We start from the raw sequence: 17,554 nt of genomic DNA on the forward strand, positions 1-17,554 counted from the left end.
AACTCACGCAGGTATTGGTCCAGTCACGGACGTCGAGATGCATGCCCTTCCAGATGAATTTCTTTGCCATGAGTTGTTGTGACGCTCTCATGCCAGGGTGTGACAACCCGTGGATAGTGTCGAAAATTCTCCTGCGCCATTCGACTGGAACGATTGGACGTGGGACGCCCATCGAGATGTCACACAGGAGTGTGGTCCCTATGGCCTGGAAACTGACATCAGCCACTTATAAGCTGGAAGGTGCGGTCCGGTATGCCTGCACTTCAGGGTCTGCCTTCTGTTCTTTTGCCAAACCAACATAGTCGACTCCCAGGTGTACTGCGTGGAGCTGGGCATGGGAGAGACAATCCGCCACCAGGTTGTCTTTGCCCGAGACATGTTGTATGTCGGTTGTAAATTCATAATCATCATAATCATAATCAACTTTATTGTCATTGTTAGTGCACAAGTGCAGTACAACGAAATGTAGGCTTGCGGCTCCCGAGAGTGTACATTTAGATTAAGACATTTAAATATTCAACATTCATTTGGCTTGTAATACATTAACATAAGCATAACCATAATAAAGTGCATTGGCAGATGCGCAGGCTTTAGAGTTTATTTGTGGAGTTCAGTAGGATGACAGCCCTGGGAAAGAAGCTGTTCCTAAATCTGGTCGTTCGGGTGTGAATGCATCTGTAGCGTCTCCCAGATGGCAGGAGGGCGAACAGACTGTGGCTGGGGTGGGTAGGGTCTTTGATGATGGTCCGTGACCTCCGTAAACAGCGTTTCTGGTATATGTGCTCTATGGTCGGTATGTAAATTCAGATATGTACGTAAGATGACGTTGTTGCCGTGCCGACCATGGTTCCGCTGTCTTGGCCATCGCAAACGTAAGTGGCTTGTGGTCTACAAAAGCCGTGAATAGGCGTCCTTCCAGTAGGAAGCGAAAATGGCGGATGGCCAGAAACAATGCCAACAACTCCCTATCAAAAGTACTATACTTGCGTTCGTTCTTTCACAATTGGCGGCTGAAGAAAGCCAGTGGTTACCATGTGCCGTCGACCCACTGCTCCTGTACTGCCCCGATGGCATAATCAGATGCGTCAGTGGTAAGGGCAATGGTTGCGCCCGGAAGGGGATGTGTCAACATGGTCGCAGCAGCCAAAGCGTTCTTAGTGTCGAGGAAAACCTGGTCCATCTGGGGTGTCCAATCGATCGGGTCTTTGCCCAATTTACCTCTGAGGGCCTCGTACAAAGGTTGCATCAACAATGCCGCCTTGGGGACGAACCGATGATAAAAATTGACCATTCCCAGAAATTCCTGGAGGGCCCTGACGGTCTGAGGAAGAGGGAACGAGGTGACTGCTTCCACCTTCGTGGCCAGCGGGACGGCGCCTTCTGAGGTGATTCTGTGTCCCAGGAAATCAATGCTGTGCAACCCAAACTGGCACTTGGCCGGGTTGATAATAAGGCCATGTTGGCTGAGATGAGAAAAAAGGGTACGTAATGTGTTCTTTCGTGCTGTTACTGGCAATAAGGATGTCGTCTAGGTAGGCGAAGATGAACGGCAGATCGCGCAACACGGAATCCATGAGAAGTTGGAAGGCTTGTGCTGCATTCTTCAGCCCAAACAGCATAAGAAGGAACTCAAAGAGCCCGAAAGGTGTGATGACGGCAGTTTTGGGGACGTCCTGAGGATGCACGGGCACTTGATGATAGCCTCGGATGAGGTCTACTTTGGAAAAGATGGAATTCCCTGCCAGATGGGCCGAAAAATCCTGAATGTGAGGAATTGGGTACCGATCCGGTGTAGTAGCCTCATTCAGGCGTCTGTAGTCGCCGCATGGTCGCCATCCGCCGCCCGGCTTAGGAACAATGTGTAATGGCGAGGACCAAGGACTATTCGAATGTCGAATAATACCCAGACGTTCCATTGTATGGAACTCCGCCTTGGCGGCCGCGAGTTTACCAGGTTCCAGCCTTCAAGCTCTCGCATAAACGGGGGATCCTGTCATGGTAATGTGGTGCGCCACACCGTGCCTCGCGACTGAAGAAGAAAATGTGGGCCTGGTGAGCTCAGGGAACTCACTGAGAAGACAAGAGAACTCATTTGGAGATGGGACTGCACAGGCAACTGACCAAGACATCGCGGTGCTTCAGTGGCAGGGGACCAAGTGAAAAGTGGAGGCACTGATTAGCCGGCAGTGTCGGACGTCGACGAGAAACCCGTTTGCGCAGAAGAAATCTGCCCCCAGGATGGCCTGTGAGACTTTCGCCGTGATGAACTCCCAAACAAAACATTGGCCGCCAAAACTCAACTGGACCCTACGCTTTCCGAACGTGCGAATGGCCGCACCATTGGCTGCCTCAAGGGGGGGACCTTGACCGCCGGATTGAAGATCTAGCTTCGACGCTGGTAGGATACTGCACTGGGAGCCAGTATCACAGAGAAAACGTCGCCCTGACAGGGAGTCTGTAATGTATAGGAGTTTCCCTGCGGACCCAACGGCCATCGCAACTCTGGTGCATCCCTTAGGCCTTATTGATCTTCTCAGAAACTGCTGGTTTGAGGTAGGTTTTTTTTTTGGTGAGAAACTGCAGGGCGGACGGCAATTTCTGGCCTTCGCGCCGAAATGAGCGTGGTATGCACACCAGCCTGCAGGAGGAGGAGTCGGATTCGCTCTTGTGGGGGATGGGCGCCTCGTGGCTGCACAAGATTGTTGTGAGACGGTGAATATTTTATCCGCTTCTGCGGTGAGTTCAGCACAATCAGTGATCGCGGAATTGGCCAAGGCCATCTGTACTGGCTCTGGTAGTTGACAGAGAAACAGCTCGCGGAACAGAAAACCTTGTGATTCCGAGCCCAAAAGCATGAGCATTTGGCTCATGAGCTCTGAGGGTTTTGAGTCCCCGAGGCCGGGCATGGAGATAAGTCTGCGAGCGCGCTCTGACTTGGACAGACCGAAAATCTGCAGTAAACGTGCTTTTAAAGCTTCGTACTTGCCATCGTTCGGTGGACTCTCGAGGAGGCTGACGACCCACGAGGCCGTGGCGCTGTCGAGGGCGGAGACCACGTAATAATAACGGGTCGAATCCGCTGCTACTCCCCGGATTGCAAAATGGGCTTCCACCTGGAAAAACCACGTGGCCAGTTGTTGCTCCAAAAATTGCGGCAGTTTGAGGGTGACGGCGTTCGTGTCCATGATGTAACTTCAACGAAAATTGTTCGAAGAAATCGGGGTCACCAATGTAGGAACTGGGGTTCCTAGCCGAAGAATTGAGATCGACTCAGAAAATCAAAAATAATAAAATTTAATGAACAAACGAAGCTGTACAGGAAACTGTAGGATACAATGCAAATAGGTCTGGTCTGCTTGAAAGCCTCTCTGGAAACTGCTAGAAGGTTCCGAGCTCAACTGCTAACAGGTTCCGAGCTCAGCTGCTAGCAGGTTCCGAGCTCAACTGCTAGAAGGTTCCGAGCTCTACTGCTAGAAGGTTCCGAGCTTTGACGTCATGACGTCATCACGTTCTTCCCGCCGTTGAGAGATCACGTGACGGACGGTATGACGTCATCACACGGAGTGCAGGAAAGAAGCCCTAGTACAGTTAACAGATACATTAAAGGTGCAGCCCCCAGCTGTACTACATTGCTGTAAAAGGAATTATATACAATTGTCCACAATCCTCTGGTGGTTCCGCCACACAAGAATATTTTTATATAAAACGTCAAAGCTAAATGCAAGAGGTGGCTTGTAAGAAAGGTGCTATCTTGGAATTGGTTCTGATGAAGGTTCTACACCGGAATCTGCTCTTTCCACAGATGTTGACTGACTTGCTGAGTGTTTCCAGTATTTTCTGCTTTTGTTTCATATTACCAGCATCCACAGTTTTTTTCTGCTTTTTGTTTATAGGGCTCAAATGTTTCGAACAGTTACAGTCCCCCAGAATGGTTTAGCTTGTTTAGGTGTTCAATAGCTAAGCCACATACACCGTGAAGGTCTATTTCCCAACTTGTGCTGAGTTAGCTAAGATTAGCCAGAGCAGTGAATTGGCCTGGGTTGGAGAAAGGACGATCAGCCAGGTTGGTGTTGCCAATTGCTATCCATGCTGGAAGATTGCATGTGAGGTCAGGATGTCCCCATGGCTGACACTTGTGGTCGCTGTTTTTGATTCACACATGAAGAACAGTCACTTGGGCATGGTAGAGGATAGTGAGCAGCTCCGTGGAAAAATACTCCAGTGAGGAATCAATACCCCTGGCAGATTGTTCCAAATTTTTACTTCAGTATAGTAATATTTTCCAATGCCATTTCCAAATTTATTTTTCACTAATTTCAGTTTATGTCCTCTAGCCCTCTAGTAAATAGTACAACGGTGGATGGTAAAGTAGTTGGCAACAGCAGAAACAAAACACAAAACATTCCCCAAAATCGATTGAGAAATAAGGCTCTTTAAATTCACTTCCACCTTTCCAGCAGTATTCAGCAACCATGGATGCCCATTTTATATCGACAGGAACATGACTGGGATCTATTCAGGTGTAAATGACAGAAAATGGAATGTATGACATTACAATATCACTACTGTCTGATTTCCAAAGGACTGTCAAAAAGTGGTGGGCATGTTCCTCAACTGATATATTAATGTTGAAAAATTGGGCAAGTGCAAAAGTGGGTGTAGTTCTGGCTGCGTAGGGCTTCTTCCTATTTTCTACTTGTGGCTGCCCATTTTATGCTGCCACAGAGGTGGGCAGAATCTGAAAGCCTAGGTTTATGTGTCTCAATGTCTTATCTCTAGACTGTAGGACCTACGTTTCTCTAATGTTTTCTCACAGTTCATCCCTTTCACACTTGCAATCGCTTTTGCTGGTGTCAATGTTAAGTAGTTTCATGTGCTTACTGATGCACAACTGGTAGATCACTGAAGAGTGAAGTTAGTGATCTGAGTGTGGCATCATTTGAGACCACCTCCATGACATAGTCTCACAAAGCTTGGGTTTCGCATCAAATGCAATGTAATTGCGGTCCTATGGAAAGTCAAGTTTAAAACTGGATCTCATGTGAACTTTTGAAACTCATTTTTGATGCTTTTAATGTTAGAAAAGATATAATTGGATCATCAGCTCTCTTTTAACATTAAAATGTAGTGCTAGTGAGGTCTATTGTTCCTAAGTGGAGAGCAACACAGGAGCTGGTAATATAACTCAGGTCTGTCAGAACCATTTTGTGCATTTCAGGAGCTAGTCTAAGAACAACACCTGCAGCATATCCGGCCTCCTCGTTTTAAAATGGATCAATCACTAACCAGCCATTATTTAGGCATGTTGAGGAGATATAATGAACGTCACCAGAAGATATCACCACAGGTTCATTTGTGCTACCAGATGATGAGAAGCATTGCTTAAGCTGAGCATTTTAGGTAACATAAGGCTGCATTTTTCTGCAAATCTGCCCAGGATGTGACACATCTAGATCAAAATGCAACTCATAGCCCCTTTAAATATTTAAGAGTTTTTTATAATAACTTTTCATATGTAAAAGAAACCAGAATATTGGCCCAGAAAGTTTTGTTAGCATCATTCTCTCAATCTTCAGTTGGCTGCGATCAGAATAGCAAACCATAAAAAAGTCAGTAGAGAAACATATGCAACCCAGAGAAATATTAATGGGGGCCAGAAAAGAAATGAGATGTTTACTATCTTAGGCAAATATAATTTTGAATCCTTTGATTCTGGTAAGAGACTTGGGGGGAGAAATTCAGTATCGCCCCGTTTGGGGCGCAATTATCGGCCGGGCACAAAGTTTAGCTCCTGGCGCTAATTATCACCTCCAACTGCAAACTTGGCTTTTATCGCCCCTGGGGGGTGATTGGAGCGCTAAATCAGGTACTGCACATCTGTCTTAAGGCGCAAAGGCCGAGGAGCGAGGCGCTACCTCAGAGCACTGGCGAAGCTCATATGATGTCAGTTAGCGATGGAACACAGACACACTGGCGCCGGCCAGTTCTTAAAGGGAAGGGTCGATCTTGCTCTCCAGCCACACCCTGCTCATTGCAGCCTTGAATCTTGGCCTGGAGAGACCTGTGACTACATTTTCCAGCCAAGGACTATGGAGAGGGTGAGAGAACGAGCTCAGTGCTTCAGCGACTGGGCCTTGGAGGCTCTGGTTGGCGCGGTGGAGCACAGAAGAGCTATACTGTACCCTGAGAGTGGCAGGAGGCCATTGCCACGCGACTACAGAAGTGTGTGGAGGGAGGTGGCTCAGCATGTCTCCTCCAGGAGCATGGTTCCCAGGACCCATATACACTGTCGCAAAAAGTTTAACGACCTCACTCAGGTCATCAGGGTGAGTGGCTGCTTTTCAATACCTCTCCATCCCTCCATCTCAACCTCACTCTATGACCAGAGGGTCTTAAAACCCAAATGCCCAAAACTCATCCAAGACCTATGGCCATCTCATAAAACACACACGCACATTCCACACCTTGCATACATTAACGGCTATTCAACTATGGGAGGCACATCAGGCAAGACCATGGCTGCATACAGTAAGGGCTATTCAACTATGGGAGGCACATCAGGCAAGACCATGGCTGCATACAGTAAGGGCTATTCAACTATGGGAGGCACATCAGGCAAGACCATGGCTGCATACAGTAAGGGCTATTCAACTATGGGAGGCACCTCAGGCAAGACCATGGCTGCATACATTAAGGGCTATTCAACTATAGGAGGCAAATCAGGCAAGACCATGGCTGTATATTTACTCAGACACCGTCCTTTTTCTTGCAGGCCAAGCTATCACATAACAGGAGACAGCAGCAACGGACGGGTGGAGGGCCACCTCAGCTGCAACCCCTCAGCGATCTTGAGGTGTGCATCCACAGGATTGTGGCAAACCAGGTGATCGGTCCTGTCACCCCTGGAGAGGTCGACCCCGTTCGGGACAGCAATGGTAAGGTCATCAGCTTTCTCTCCTCTCTCATTCCACTTGTCCCTCACAACACCAGCCTTTTACATTTTCAATCCAATTATTAAATTGCTCCACTCCTTCCTCCCTTACTGCCCCCCTGTCCTCGCGCTAAAGCCACTCTTGTACCTCCCGGCTTTCAGATGGTGATTCACCAGCTGAGGAGACGGGCCCTCAAGCTGCCAGTGGGAGCGAAGCCACAAGCGAGGAGGAAGAGGAAGCTGCAGCCTCAGCGCCACCCTCTCCCGAGGAAGCCCATGCCCACACTGGGACCAGGTCTTCCCTGGAGGGGAGCAGGGGGGGGAAGGGTCTGATGAGGGTGAAGCTCCAGGACCCAGCGGGCTGCAGCAACACAATGGGGGTAGAGAAGCTCAGGGGCCTTCTCCCCAGAGGGTGAATAGGCCAGCAAGTCCTGCTGCACTGGACACAGAGGAGGAGAGGCTCATCACTGAAATGAGCACCCAGGCAGTAGACATGCACACTCAGCTCATGGGTGCAATGGGAAGGGTGCCCGAAAGTATTGATGCACTGGCAAGGAGTGTGGAGCACTTCGCTGTAGCACAGGCGGATGCCACGCAAATGCTTAGTGCTGCAATCCAGTCACTGGCTGCCGTGCTCCAATCTTAGACTGCTCTCATGCAGTCTCAGATTGAGGCCATGCAAGCACTGACTGCTGCCATCATCGCTGGTTCGGACACATTGCCCCGGGGCTGTCATGGCGCCGCAGCAGGCCAACAATCTGTGCTCCAGCAGATTGCTCCGGATGCAAAGGTACTGCCTCATGGGAGTGCCAGTGTGTCGGTCGAGCAGGGAGTTGCTGTCCTCTCTTAAGGTGACAGCATTCCTGCTGCCACCACTGTCACTTCCCCATTGCACTTGCCATCGCCTGTAGCCCAGACTGCTGCGGCCCATGCAGAATTGGTGCAGTCTGCAGCCGGGCCCTCCTGGCCCAGAGCTGGTCGAGGGCATCCTTCAAGGGCATCTGTAGTCTCAGGATCTGACATTCAGCAGCCTTCCACCAGCCTTGCTGCAGCCACTGGGGCTCTATTACGGAGGAGCAGTAGGTTGGGAAGGGGACAGGTGGGCAAGGGAAGGAGATCACCCTCGAAGGGCAAAAAGTAGGAGGTCTGACGAAATGTTGGGAATGCTTTTATTAAGGGTCGAGGTTCGTCTGATAACTTTTGTTTAGTGTTTTGGCCATTATCTCCAGGTTGTGAGAACCAGTTATGTTAATTAATCATTTTTTGCATCTGTTTCTATTAGTTTGTCATGAAGAAATGACACAGAGTTTGTAAAATAAAAAAGTTGTTGTATTGAAAATGTACATGTTTGGCCTTTGGAATCATTGCTGCCTTGGCCAGCTATAGGGGTTGCGGGTTGCTTTCCATCATGTTGTTCTCCATGTCATAAGCCATTTCCTCAGTAGGGGCCTAGAAGCGGCTTTTTATCAGTCGTTGACAGACAGCCCTTGCAGTTTCAACATTGTGGGCCTCCCTCCCGCCTTGGTGCTGCTGCTGATCATCCTCCTCCTCTTCCTCCTCCTCCTCCTCCTCCGGTGGTGCACCAAGGCCTGGTGGCATTGGCTGGGTCCTGAGGATTGCAAGGTTATGAAGAATGCAGCAAACAACTATGAAGAGTGAGACTCGCTCAGGCGAGTACTGCAGGGCTCCTCCTGAGTGGTCCAGACAGCGGAACCGTTGCTTGAGCACGCTGATCGTCTGCTCAATGATGTTCCTGGTGGCGAGATGCCTCTCATTGTACCGCAGCTCAGCAGGAGTGTTGGGGTTATGGAGCGGTGTCATCAGCCAGGTGCAGAGTGGCTAACCCTTGTTCCCGAGGAGCCAACCACTTGGCTGATGCGCTGCCTGGAAAAGCTCTGGCACACCAGTCTGGCGCAGGATGAAAGCATCGTGGCTGCTGCCAGGATAGCGGGCATTGACAGTGAGTATCAACTGTCTGTGGTCACAGACCAACTGGACATTTAAGGAGTGAAACCCCTTGCGGTTTCAGAAAACCTCTGCATTCTCCTGCGGTGCCCGCAATGCCACATGCGTGCAATCAATGGGAAGCCCGCTATCCTCGCAAAGCCCAAGGCGCGTTCATGCTGTTTGGACCGGGTCATCAGGAAAGAGATGTACTTGTGTCTCCTTTTATAGAGGGCATTTGTGATCTGCCGGATACAGCAATGGTCTGCGAACTGGGAGATATTGGCGATGTCCCCAGTAGCTGCTTGAAAGTAGCCGGTGGCATAAAAATTCAGAGCCACTGTGACCTTCACTGCCACCGACATAGATGACCTGGTCCTCAGTTGAGGCTGCAGATCTGGCTGCAGCAGGTGGCAGAGCTCAGTGACCACCTCCTTGCTGAAGCGCAGCCTTCGCAAACACTACTCCTCAGACAAATGAATGTAGGAGAATTGTTCCCGGAACACCCTGGGAGGGTAAGGTCTCCTGTGCACAGGCCTGTTGGCCCTCCTCCCTCTGGCCATGATTGCCACTCTCTCTCTGTGTCTCTGATGACTCCGATTCTGCAGGCCCCAAATGAGTGCAGCCCCCAAAGTCTCTTGACAACCGAAGTAATGAAGGTCAAATCCAAAAGAACCTGCAAAGTGGTGCTCAGTAGCCAAAACTACTTCACACAGCGTTGACTTGTTGCAGAAGTCTCTCTCTCTCTCTCTCAGAATCTCTCTCTCTCTGTCAGAATGAGTGGTGCAAAAATGTCTCCCACAAAAAAAGGCAGGAAGAGGCCCCCTTTAAATGGCAACCGCACCCCCCCCACCGCCCCAACCCCTTACCGACTGGAAAACGTTCCAGTCTCCCTGTCGTTGATTGCGGCAGGCGGAAAGGAAGGGGGCGCCACTCAATATCCGGTCCTGGGTGCCACCGGGGCGTTGCACGCTTGACTGACGTCATGATCTGCAGGTGCAGGAGATCGGGGCAGTAGCGTTTAGCGCTGCCGAAAAACTCTGGTCAATTTCACGAGTGGCGCAAACATCACCGCGCCCGGGCGCTAGTTGCGTTGTGCCCCATTAGCGCCCTCTTAGGGCGCTAACGGGAGGTGCTAAGCAACCAAATTTTTCCCCCATGAGTTTCATTTTTTTGAACGCATTGATGAATAAGAAATAATAATCGAAAGAACAAACTTGCATTTCTATAGCGCCTTTCATGATCTCAGGGCGTCTCAAAGCACTTTACAGCCAATCAAGTGCTTTTGTAGTATAATCACAGTTATAATGTAAGAAACACGGCAACTAATTTGCACACAGCAAGTTCCCACACACAGCAGTGAAAGAATGACCAGATAAACTGTTTTTTAGTTGGAACAATTCTCATAACAAATCTTGTAACTTCTTCAATGTCATCATTGTCAATAGTATTCATTTACATCTTACAAATCAGGTGGGTAATGTTTATTGTCGATAATCAGTTGTTGTGCCTGAAGTGATTAAATAATTATTGTTTTTCCTGTCTTTGGTAAATCTTTATTGCAAAGAAAGGTTGGGATGGGTATAGGGCCATTAAGGGATAGACAGGATAATATCACAGGTAGCGATAGAGAGATGGCAGAAATATTAAATAATTATTTCGCTTCAGTATTTACCAGGGAGATAGAACAGGGGGATATGACATTAGATAATGAGATTAGTAATGAGATAAGTGCACTTAAAATAAAAAAGGGGGATATATTAAATAAACTAATCAAACTCAAAGAGGATAAAACCCCTGGGGCGGATGGATTGTATCCACGCATTTTTAAAAGAATCTAGGGAAGAAATAGCAGAGGCATTACTACACATATTTAATAATTTGTTAGAAAAAGGCGTAGTAGCAGAGGACTAACGGATAGCTAACGTAATACCAATATTTCAGAAGGGGGATAGAACATTTCCAGGGAATTATAGACCAGTCAGCTTAACATCGGTGGTAGGAAAAATAATGGAATCTCTACTAAAGGAGAAAATAGAAGAATATCTGGAAACCAAAAATATAATAATGAAGTTAGAATGGATTTCAAAAGGGAAAGTCTTGCTTGACCAACCTTATTGAATTTTTTGAAGAGGTAACGGAGAGAGTAGACAATGTAATGCAGTAGATGTAATTTATCTCGATTTTCAAAAGGCCTTCGATAAGGTACCCCATAATAGACTGATGAACAAGGTCAGAGAATGCGGAGTCAGGGGACAAGTAGCAGAATGGATTGCTGGCTGGCTTCAAGACAGAAAGCAGAGAGTAGGAGTATAAGGTAGCTATTCACAGTGGCAGAAGGTGGGTAGTGATGTTCCACAAGGATCGGTGCTGGGACCACTGCTGTTCACAATTTACATTAACAATTTAGACTTTGGAATCAAAAACACAATGGGCAGGATTTCATTGGGCCGTGGAGGCAGGATTGGAGGCATGTGGGGGGTTAAAATCCCGAAATCGGGGGGCACAAACCCATCCCGCCCCCAACCCACCTCCATGCCAGTTTCAAAGGAGGCTGGTACCCGACCCGCGCTGGGACACACCTCCCCGAGGCAGGAAGGGGATTAGTGCCAATTAACTGCCTGTTAACGCCAACTTAGCAAGGCGGGCCATCAGGCTGAAGGGCTTGGAGGGGTCGAGATGTCCGGTGTTCAGGTGAGTGATGGGTGCATGAGTGCAGAGGTAAGTGTATTTGGTGTGTTTAAAGTGTTTAAAGAAGTTTTACTTACCGTTACAGCCTTCCTTCCTTCAGGTCTCGGGAGTCCGTCATCTCACCAGCACAGAAAGCAGAATGGCCACGATCTGTCAAAAATTGCAGCCTTCAGCTTTCTGTTATAAGAACATAAGAAGTAGGAGCAGGAGTAGGCCATACGGCCCCTCGGGCCTGCTCCGCCATTCAATAGGATCATGGCTGATCCGAACCTAGACTCACGTCCACTTCCCTGCCCGCTCCCCATAACCCCTAATTCCCTTATCAGCTAGGAAACTGTCTATTTCCTTTTTAAATTTATTTAATGTCGCAGCTTCCACAGCTCTCTGAGGTAGCAAATTCCATAGATTTACTACCCTCTGAGTGAAGAAGTTTCTCCTCATCTCAGTTTTGAAACGGCAGCCCCTTATTCTAAGATTATGCCCCCTAGTTCTAGTCTCACCCATCAGTGGAAACATCCTCCCCGCATCCACCCGATCAAGCCCCCTCACAATCTTATATGTTTCGATAAGATCGCCTCTCATTCTTCTGAATTCCAATGAGTAGAGGCCCAACCTACTCAACCTTTCCTCATAAGTCAACCCCCTCATCTCTGGAATCAACCGAATGAACCTTCTCTGAACTGCCTCGAAAGCAAGTATATCTTTTCTTAAATATGGAAACCAAAACTGTACGCAGTATTCCAGGCGTGGCCTCACCAGTATAATTGAAGCAAGACTTCCCTGTGACGAGTGGCACTGGGTGAACCCAACTGCAGGAAGGCAAACTGAGGCAGAGGTTAGTGTAGTGGCGCTTCTTAGTTTCCAAGCAGGCAGGCCACTGGGCTGTGGGGCTTTTAACATCGAGTAGACGCGTGTCGAAATAAAACGTTCCCAAACGTAGCTTTGTCTTTTAAACGGTTTACTATAACACTTAACAAACGGAATTACAAAGCAAACACGTATAAACGAACACGGTCAAAAACTGTACTGCTCCAAACCTCACAGCTTCTGCCTCTTTCACCACGTGCAGTTTAAAACTGTAAGATGGCTGCACCCATGTGTGGCTTAGGGACTGTTCCATTGTGGCAAGAATGAAGGGGGTGTCGGACTATACTACTGGAGCAAGAAAATAGGGGGTTTCTTAATACAATAAGTCGTTCAGGTAAATTAACTGTATTATGCCATTTAGCCACTATTTTAAAGTATTTTCTTAAGCTTTTATGGCTCTTACATTCCGGCCCCTAATTGACTAGGCACATGAAGCATATCAATTACTCAAACATTAAGAGTCATAAACTAATGAGTTCAACATATTTACAATACAAGTGTCCACTTTTTCTTTCGTTCAGGAGCTTTTCACGCTGCTTCTTGTAGCAGGCAGAGCTTTGTGATCGGTCTCTCCAGGGTACTGGTCTTGGTTTGCAAACAGACGCGACGAACGACGCCTCTGGAGTCTGGCATGGTCTTAATTATTTTTCCCATCAACCAAGAATTTCTAGGGGCTGAATCATCCACAATTAAGACAATGTCTCTGACGATGAAGTTCCTCTTTATTTTGGACCATTTTTGACGCTCCTGTAGCAGAGGTAAGTATTCTCTTGTCCATCTGGTCCAGAAGAGGTCTGACATATACTGAACTTGCCTCCACTTCCGACGGGCATACAGATCTTCCTTTTTGAAGACTCCCGGGGGCATGGCTGGCTGTTTTTTCAACAACAACAGGTGGTTCGGAGTCAGGGCTTCGAGGTCATTGGGATCATCTGATGTCTTGGTTATCGGTCGGTCATTAATGATGGCTTCGACCTCGCACAGAACGGTTTGGAGTCCCTCGTCGTCCAGCGCTTGCTGCTTCAGTACAGAACTGAGTAGTTTTCTTACGGTGCGTATCTGTCTTTCCCAGACACCTCCGTGGTGGGATGCAGCCGGAGGATTGAAGATCCACTTAATTCCTGTTTGCATCATGGCTTCCTGTATTTTAAGCTGATTCCAACCTTCAATAGCTTCCCGTAGTTCTCTCTCCGCTCCGACGAAATTAGTGCCATTATCAGAACGCATAATGGACACCTGTCCTCTTCTACAGACAAAGCGCCGCAAGGCGTTAATACAGGAATCAGTGTCAAGCGTGTGTGCCACCTCAATATGAACTGCTCTGATGGTCAAACAAGTGAAAAGCACACCATATCTCTTGACAAGGCTCCGTCCTCGCTTTACCTCGAAAGGCCCAAAATAGTCCACCCCTACGTTTGTAAATGGGGGCTTGTCTGGTAACAAACGGTCTTCAGGCAGGTCTGCCATTTTCTGCTCCCCAGCTCTAGCGTGTAACCGTCTGCAAACAATACATTCAGAGAGTATTTTTCTTATTACGGAATTAGCTCCTGGAATCCAGTATCTTTGTCTTAGCTTCGCAAGCACGTGATTCCTCCCACTGTGTCCAATACTCTGGTGTATATGCTGAAGAATGAGAGTAGCAACCCGGAGGTCCTTAGAAAGGATAGCAGGATGCTTGGCCTCCTCTGGCATAGCAGATTTGTTTAGCCTCCCTCCCACCCTCAGTACTCCATCTTGCAGTGTAGGGTCCAGCTTGTAGAGATGACTACCTTTCTTGATTGGAGTATTTTGCTGTAGAGCTTCGGTTTCTTCTGGGTATCTTTGTCTTTGACTGAAGCAAACTATCTCCTTCTCAGCCTTGGCCAAATCCTCCACGGTCAATGAATTCTTGCTCAATGTGGTCTTGTGCTGATGCATATACTGCTGTAGAAGCATTCTCTGCTTATCAGGGTTACTTTCAGACTGACTGATAGTGGCTCGGTACTCTTTTCTCTTACCGCTCAGGTGTAGCAGCAACTCTTTCAACCTTAGAAACCATGCAACTGCTTTCCTCAACTGGTGCCATCCTGAGAAATGGTTAACAAGCTTGTTCACTGTGTCAAAGTTCTCTTTCGTAGTTATGAAATTTACTGTGACTGATCTCTTGACTTCGACGTCGTCTTCAGTAATCTGACTTGGCATATCTGGTCTTTCTGGCCATGATCTCTCTGTTTCCAGCAGATAACTTGGGCCTTGTATCCAAGTTTCACTCCTCATGAAGTTTTCAGCCTTCAATCCCCGTGAGGCTTGATCTGCTGGGTTTAATGAGGGGTTTACATACCTCCATTGAGATGGTTGTGTAGCTTCTCTAATGGATGAGATTCTGTTTGCTACGAAGGTCTTGAAGCGTATCTTCTCATTCTCTATATACTTCAGCACCGTCGTGCTATCCGTCCAGAAGACAGATTCTTCTAATGGGAGCTGTAACTCTTTACGCATCACCTGGTCAACTTTAACTGCAACAACCGCTGCCGTCAATTCCAGTCTCGGGATGGTGACCTGCTTCAGCGGAGCCACCCTGGATTTTCCCATGAGGAAGGCACAATGTTTCTGGCCCTGTTGATTTGTCAGCAAGAGGTAGGTAGCCGTGCCATAGCCATCCTCACTGGCATCCGAGAAATGATGTAGTTGAGCCGTCTTTGTAACTCCAAAACTTGCGGGCTTGATGCATCTACTGACGTTGAAGCTAGAAAGTTGTTGCAAATCTGTCAGCCATCTGTGCCATCTCTGAGCTTGACCTTCTGGGATATCTTCATCCCATCCTCTCTTGTCTCTACACAGCTCTCGTAGCATCAGCTTCACCGGCAGAATGAGTGGTGCCAGGAATCCGAGAGGGTCGTAGATGGAACTGACCACGGAGAGAATCCCTCGTCTTGTGGATGGTCTTTCGTTCACCATTATCCTGAAGTTGAACGTGTCTGACTCGATGCACCATTGTACACCAAGAGCTCTCTCGATAGGAAGGACATCGTGGCTCAGGTCCAGATCTTTGACTTCAGTGGCTCTTTCCTTTTCTGGGATAGAAGCTAGAACTGCTCTGCTGTTGCTTATCCACTTAGTCAGATGGAATCCTCCATTCGAACACAGAGTTCTAAGGTCTCTTGACAGTGCGATGGCATCGTCTTCTGTTGACACGGACTTCAGACAGTCATCGACATAAAAGTTTCTGAAGATTGTCTCCACAGCCTCGGATGGTGCTTTGCCCTTGCCATCTTCTGCAGTTTTTCTGAGAGCGTAGCTTGCACAGCTGGGAGATGATGTGGCTCCAAACAGGTGTACGGCCATTCTACATTCCACCATCGCTTCACTAACGTCGCCATCTGGCCACTAAAGGAAACGCAGAAGATCAGCATCTTCGTCAGGGATTCTGACTTGGTAGAACATTGATTCTATGTCTGTCATCATGGCAACGAGCTCTTGTCTAAACCTAGTCAAGACGCCAATGAGGGTATTAGTAAGATCAGGACCTTGAAGCAGCTGGTCATTCAATGAAGTTCCTCTGAATGAGGCGGCGCAGTCAAACACTAAACGGATCTTTTTCTTCTTTGGGTGATACACCCCGTGATGAGGAATGTACCAGACCCTTCCATCGTCTCTGTTCAACTGTTCTTCGGGCACTTTTACAGCATAGCCTTTCGCTATGATGTTTCTCATGAAGTCTTTGTAGTCTTCGTGAAAGTCGGGGTTCTTGTTCAGCTTTCTCTTTAGACTGATGGCGCGTTGCTCTGCTATGCAGCGATTGTTCGGCATCTTCGCGGTCTGTCTTCTCAGTGGCAAACCAATGTGATAGTGGCCATCAATGAACTGTGTAGACCTTGTCATCAAACCCATGAACTGATGGTCTTCTTGTGACATCTCTGTCTTTTCCTCACAGCTGCGTTCTGAGAAGTCTGCGTTGAACTGCTGTATCAACAGCTCTTCAATGCTTGCGATAGAGATGCGATTAACTGTGACGTTTTGTCGTTCCTCCTTGTTCGACTTGTGGCCATCATCTCTCCTTACCGGTCCATTGATTACCCATCCAAGGGCTGTCCTGACGGCGTAGGGTCCGTCGTCCTTGCTGTTTATCACCTGCCATGGCTCCATAGTTTTGTAGGCATTGGTTCCAATTAATAGGTCAATTTCTGCTTCAATGTATGGGAGACGCACCTTTTCTAGGTAGGGCCATCTATCCACATCCTTCTGCAGGGCTAGGTTCCCTATTCTAACAGGAATCTCCCTCTGTGTGAAAACATTAGGCAGGTCTATGAAGTCCTTCTCTTCAAGTCCACACACTTCTAGGTCTGACAGGATATAACTTTGCATTGACTTCTCATGACCCATGGTGCGTAATAGGATTTCTGTTCTTCTGCCTCTAACGTTCAGCTGTCGCATGAGTGATTCTGTGCAGAACGTTGCTGAACTACCTGGATCCATGAAGGCGTAAGTCTCCACAACCTTCTCACTCCTCTTAGACTTGATCCTTACTGGTACGATGGCAAGAATACAATCACTGTCACCGGCCCCAGTATGTCCACAAGTCTCTGGTTCTAGCGACACCAGAGCACTTGAAACAACCTTCTCGTCGGTATTGTTTTCTTCACTCTTCTTAGAGGCTTGTTCTTCTTTATGGATATGCAGCAGACTGGGATGTTTCCGAGTGCACTCTCTGCATGTTGTTCTTTGCTTACAGTTTCTACTCAGGTGCCCCTGAGAGAGACATCCAAAACATAGGCCGTTGTACTTCAGGAATTCGATTCTGTCCTTATGTGGCTGTGCTTTGATGTCGCTGCAGAAATCCAATGTATGATTCTTCTGGCAGAATAAGCATGGCTTCTGAAAGGCATTAGCAGGCGTCACTGTGCTGCTCTTTTTGGGAGATGAGTTCTGGGGCCTTTCTTCCTCGGCCTGAGTGATGATAGTTGCAAAGCTGCTTCCCCTGGAACCACCTTTCCTGAGAGTCTTTGATTCAGCAGGCTTGGCTTTCACTCTTCCATCGGTGGTCGGGCTGACATCCTGGATGTTTCCAAACAATGGGTCCCTAGCAATTTTAGCCTGTTTGTCTATGAAATTCACTAAGTCTGCAAACCTGGCTCTACTTTT

Source organism: Somniosus microcephalus, chromosome 3, assembly GCF_052327205.1.
Source record: "Somniosus microcephalus isolate GS21.2 chromosome 3, FLI_Smic_1.0, whole genome shotgun sequence".
Lineage (NCBI taxonomy): Eukaryota > Metazoa > Chordata > Chondrichthyes > Squaliformes > Somniosidae > Somniosus > Somniosus microcephalus.